The sequence below is a fragment of the Plectropomus leopardus genome, chromosome 5 (genome assembly GCF_026936395.1).
Source record: "Plectropomus leopardus strain MGB_pleo_1.0 chromosome 5, ASM2693639v1, whole genome shotgun sequence".
In the NCBI taxonomy this organism is placed as follows: Eukaryota; Metazoa; Chordata; class Actinopteri; order Perciformes; family Serranidae; genus Plectropomus; species Plectropomus leopardus.
The window spans coordinates 33,205,190-33,211,665 of NC_142180.1; positions in this window are offsets into that span (position 1 = coordinate 33,205,190).

A 6,476-nucleotide genomic window follows, 5' to 3' on the forward strand; every position below is an offset into this window, starting at 1 on the left:
TTAAAAGATATTTTTTTGACATACTTTACATATGAGCATAATACATGTTATATTGATAAAAATTTTTGCACACTAGTGTAAACATTGTAAGATAATGGACATATTTTATATTTATATACAGTTCTTATTTTCATTTTTTTTATAATTATCCCTCTATCTGTAGTAGAGGGGATAAATAATTATCTATCTCTATATTCTCCTTATCAGAGCGACTGTAACGTATCCCAACTTCCCCCGTGGATCAATGAAGCATTTCTGATTTATCTGGAAATTGTATTTCCTATTCAACATCGAACAAAATTAAGATTTATCAGTCACACCTTACTTTAAGTCCTACATGACCGTGATTAATTCAATGTTATAAAATGCCATGTCACATTATGATAATCGCGTCATCTTCTTGGCTTCAGATTGAGAGAGTCTCCTGTAAAATGCTGCACCGTGTGGCACACTTTGTTTCGGCTGGTGCGCATCAGTATTCAGTGCACAACCATGGTGCGTGCGTCTGCGCCAGCGTCACTTTACGCACGGACGCCAACAGCTAAATATAGTTTTCTATGTCAGCGCGTGTCAAGGGAGATGAATCTTCATCGGCTGTTTCTGAACTCAAAGCTGACAAGCAATCCCACCATATGATCTGCCTCATAAATGGCCCCCACCACCACCAGCAGCAGTGTATGGCTACTGGCAAATTGCATTTCTGTGTGGATGGTAAGCAGTGAGTGTGTTTGTGTGTGTGTGACTTTGCTCATTTGTGTTTGAGGACTGAAGAGAGCAACAACAAAGGGGTTCAGCCAAAACTCTTCCCCTCAGCAGATGAATAGCAGATGACTTTTATTCAAGTACAAAACAAGTATCAGCTGGAGGAGATGCAAATGAGTAACACTTCAGTTTGTTTGTACAAAAAGAGTAAAAGCTGCATTTATATTTTGGTGTTTTATCCCAGAGCCTTTGGTGTGAACAGAAGGGATTATTTGTTGTATAACATAAACAAGACAAGGATCATTTCTCTTTCTCATGATTGGAGCTGAATAAATCATTGCAGCCTCTGTGTGTTAATGTGGTTTCTAATGAGGAAGACAGATACCAGTAGTAGCAAAGCAATGTGCATGATCAACTTACCATCTGCTCGCTGCTAATGATGAGGGCTTATCTCAGCACAAACTACACTCAGCTCCCCACCCTGCATTGTCACGTATACAATGCTTTTATTTCAATCAGAAGCACCTGATCACGAAAGCAATTCATAACCTCGCCTGAAATATTTTTAGACTAAATGTTATAAAGTTTGTTTTTATGATTAATGGAAGTCTGCCAAGTGTACACAGGAAGGGTTTGGAGCACATACATTGTTTGATTCCTTAAAGAATTTCCTGCAAAAGTTTTAACGATGAGAACTTTACATTCCCGTAGTTTTAACAGAGAGGGATGACGTTTTGACGCAGGCCAGCCTGAACGTTAACGTCGCCCTTGTTCCCTCGTCAAAAAGCCTATGAGATATTTCCATTGCATTTTGCAGAAAATAACTGTGGTAAACAAATGTTTATGATACCTACATATTTTTTTCAGCAAAATAATCGCCATAAATGAACACCACGTTCAGGATTTTTGAGGCCTAAATGCTATTGCAAAATGTAATGTAAGGCTCTAACGAACTACATCACTGACGTATTTTATGTCATAGAACAAAACGTGACAGTCTCTTTAGTTTGTGTTAACCACAGACCTAATTTAAAAGCATAGTTCGCGGCTGTATGAGATACTCAGGTACGGTTAATATATTGCATACAGTAGCTGGCGGTCTGCATGATTCCGGTTTTCAGAAACAGACGGCATGCATCCCACAGCTCAGCGTTACCATGCTGTATAGAGGAGTTGATATCAAACAATTTTTTTGCAACTTTAAAAAATGACTACCTAAAAACTACAATATCTGTCTGCTGTGTTGAGGGTGTTTTTGATGTGATGGTTAATTTCAGTTACATTGCGTAGCAGCCGCTAACAGCACTTTCTGACCCAAACAGCAGACCGGCGGCAGATGAGAAATGTAGTGCCAAAGGTAAAGGCTGTGTGACAGCGAGGTAAAGCGGTAAAAATACTCTAAATATAGTGTCCAATTAGACTGCTATTATTTTTTTCGTAGGCTGTTTTTAAAGAGGCTAAAAAAATGTTTGATATCAACCCCTGTTGCTGATACAATACACTGACTATACATAAGTTTCTCATACAGCCCCACTTCAAAAATGTCAAACTTTAAGGCTTCAACCAAAATCCATTAATTTTGAGACGAGGGAATTGGAGGTGCTGAAATGCTAACTCATTTCTGCGTTTTAGGACTCATTCCATATAGACTCCAATCACTGATGTCTTGATGTTCACTGCACCTTGAGCTATTTTGGGAAGTAAGAAGACCCCCACCCTCCCCCCAAGAAATTCCCCATCATAAGGTCCCAGATGGGACAGTCCCACCAGTGAGGGGGCAGGTGTGGTGGCCACGGATGGTGCTGAGCACCAGTGATTAGCCAGGCCCAGTAAGTGCTGGAGGGAGTTAAATGGGGCAGGCTGCCAGCTGCTGGTGTCTGATGATGATGGGCTGGGGGAGGGGATGAACCAGGGTGGGTGGGGTGGAGGCGGGGGTGGTGTTGAGGAAAGAGAGGGTGGGGGTCCATTCTCTGACTCCCAGCTGCCCTGCAACATACAGACTGTGACACATCAATCCAAATCTGAGCATAGCTCTGCACGTTTGTGCTCACCTTTACATTCAGCTGCTTTCTCTGTGCATGCATGGAGCATATGGAGAAGAAATGCAAAAGAAAAAAATACAAATACCACAACATGTCTCATCATGTAGGTGGATGTATCATATTAACCCTTTAAAACCTGGGTCAATAACCGTTTTCATGGTGCATTCAGACATCGTTTACAAGCCATTTGACCCTTTGAAACCTCAGCAAATTGGTTTGATTTCTTTTGAAAACATGGTGGAAAAATGACTAACTTGACAAAAAATGCAAGAAATTAGTAAAAGATAACAAGAAAATTAGCTAAAGGTTAGTTTATAAAGAGGGTTGGACTTTTAGAAAATTCCCCCAAAAAATAGGGAATAGTGTCCAGAAAATTCTTCAATAATTTAATATTTAAAGCATGTTACAAAAAAATATATAATAAGATATATAAAATAAATATTAAACACCAATCCTTTCTCAGGATATAGGAAGTGTACATCTTGTGTGCCATTTAACAACAGTGGAAATCTTGAGATTTAAATCAGATTTGTCTTTGCCATTTAAACTCATTATGATTAAAGGGTTGGTTCACCCAAATTACATTTTTTCCTCATTAATCTGTAGTGGTATCGTCTTTTGCAGACTGTCTTGTTTTAAGTTGTATGTTACAGGAATAAATAAATAAATAAATAAATAAATAAATACACTTTTTTTTCATTTTCATCTCATTTTTGAGCTTCATCTTCTGAAGTTGCTCATTGCCTTCTCCCTGTGGTTTTTTTTTTTTAAATAAATCAAACCAATTTCCTTGTTTCAAAGGGATAAACTGAGTGTGAAAAATAAAGCACATAGAAATTTTAATCGGGTTACCGGTTGCAACTGTTGGTTATTAGGAAGCACCTGGCCCACTATCACATTTCACCGTGTTTGCAAAGCTAGCTCTATTTGGGTCTCTGTCAGAGTGGATGGCTGTCACACTGCAGCTGCAGTCGTCATAGCAACAGGTAATCTGCATTTCCTTTTGTGAGGCTGATTACTCTGTTTGACTCGGGGCTGTCACTCTGTATATTTGAAGGGTTGGGCGGAGAGCATTGATCAGCTCATCCTGTTTGACAGACCCATCCATCAGCTGTGATGACTCTATTCTGGGATGTTTGGGATGTGGCCCGGCTCTTATAATCCTATCTCAGCAGACAGGAAGTGTGCATCCTGTAGTGTGCCACTCAACACTTCGTATTTCAGAGGTGTCATCAAGCAGAGGTGCCAACGTCTTACTTTCTCAGCTGAAACCCTGAGATTTAAATCAGATTTGTCTTCAGCATTGAAACTCCTTATTATTAAAGGGATTGTTTTCATGTTTTCTCATTAAACCCTTTGCAGACCATTTTGCTTTAAGCTCTCCAGGTTTTCGGATATCCATCTCTGATGTTTGTGTCTCCAACTCAATGCAATGAAGTTATAAATTGTTAAAATAAAGTACCAACATCTCTTTCCAGAACAAGTGCCCACATTGCACTGGATAATCAGAAAGCAATTCACTGGAACTGCTTTGTGTTGTAGAAATAGTTTCCAAGAAAACTGGTAACAGCACAGTTAATTATCACGTACAATGATTCTGCAAAATAATGAGTTTTTAAGTGTATTTGAGGGCAGTTGCCAGGAAAATGTCAGTATTGTACGTTTTTGAAAAATTCCAGATTCATAGCATTTGCACATCATTATGTAACTGATACGAGACTGTGTTTAGTGTAGGTTTAGGCACAAACACCATTTGGTTATGGTAACGTAAAGATCATGTTTTGGCTTAAAATACCCTGTTTGGAGGGCACAAGCCCCACAAGAAGTGATGTTTCAGTATAAAATCATTCATTTTCAGGCTACTACCGTGGCGGGAAAAGCAGCAGTATCTTGTTAAAAGAAAACAACCCCTTTTTGGGCCACTACATGGCAGGAAAAGCAACAATGTCTTGATGAAAAACAGCTTTTCTTGCCTAAAGAAAAGCAAAGATGAGTCACCAAAATAGCTGCATGAAAAACAGCAGTGGGTCTCAAAAAAGAAGCAATGCTTCTATGGAAAAAAAACCCCCAAAACTGCTTTTTGGGCCGTGGTCCCAGACATAAAAAGCAGTAAGGTCTTGGTAAAAAAACAAGCTTTTTGTGCATAAAAAGCTGCCGGAAAAACAGTTGATGGGTCACTAAAAACACTCCACATGTTTGGTGGTTAAAAATATGCTGGATATACTCGCTAAATCGCAACCGATTTTGGCGTTTGTAGGTCTCAAACAGTGGTCTGCAGCTTGGCAGGTGTCTTGGCGAGGTGTCAGGCCATCCACCATCCCGTCCATCTCCAGATGACAGTCAGCTTATAAATTACATTATTTGTTGATATGATCTATATAAAATGTAGAAATATAGTGTTTTCATGGTTTGCAGAAACATGCCAACATTGTCTTCTAAAAACTGAAAAATTCGGTTGAACTAACCCTTTTCACTTTGTCACTGTTTTCCCATTTGCCAGTGCTTGTGTACACAGAGGCCTGCTTTACCTGAGGTTATGATTTTGCATGGCAGTGTGCAGTTTTAATGCCAGCTCATGGGAGGCTTTTTGTTCAAATTTGCACCCGGCATGGCCTCCAGGACGGAGGTGTCTTTGTTGCCGTAAATTGTCCCTTTGTTGTTGTCTCTCCGGGTACTGAATGGCTCTTTGTGTTGCTGACTGATAAAGCTTCTGCAAACAGTCATCTCCCTCACACATATGCGCACATACACAAACACAAACACACAGCCAGAGGTGTCGCCAACGATGTTTCATCAACGTTAGATTGCAACTTACAGATTCACATACAGTGTGATAGTAGATCTCTGGATAAGATTACCTCTTATCTAAACTGGGCTTTAGTGGTCACATCTGCCACTTAAACACTTTAAAAACCTGAACAAATTGATTTGATATTCTTTTAACAACCTGAAAAGGAGGCAGTTTGCAAGACTGCTGAAAAACAAAACAAGAAATAAGTAAAAAGATGCAAGAAAGCTAGTTTAAAATAAGCACAAAAAAGAGGAAGAAAAAAGAAAAGTAAAAAAAAAACTAAGAAAATGACCTGAAAAAAGTTGAGAAAACTAAAAAATATATCTACATTTTCTTCTGTAACATAACTTTAAACATATAATAATAATGATTAAAAAGTAACATTTTCTGTACATTTCTTCATAGTTATGTTATAATTTTGTAACTATTGTCACCTCTTTTTTAAAGCAAATTTTCAGGTCATTTTCTTCGTCACCTTTGACTTATTTCTTGCAATTTGTCACACATTCCTTGCCAAGTTGGACATTTCAAAGAAATCAAACCAATTTCCTTTGGATTCAAATGGTCAAAATAGCTTGTGAAAGACATGAAAGCAGCACAAGAAAACTGATGTCCAACCAGGTTTTTTAAACCACTTCAGAAACAGTCAAAAGGGCCCTCCCACCTATGATTGGTATTATTCTGCGAAACTGAATGAGCAGTGGGTCGGTATCCAAGTGGCACATATTTGCATTTTATGGCCCGCTGCAGAAGGCTTGCAGGACTGATTAGGTGGTTGGTTTTTTCCGAGGTTTGAGGACAGAGACGAGGCGGGCACATCTGTCATGCGTTACACATATTAGAAGTGCATCAGGGGTGTATTTCTGCTCATCAGACTGGGCTGTATATGACCTTACAGCGGTGTAGTCAACTCAAAAGATCAATCCTCTGCTCAATTTACG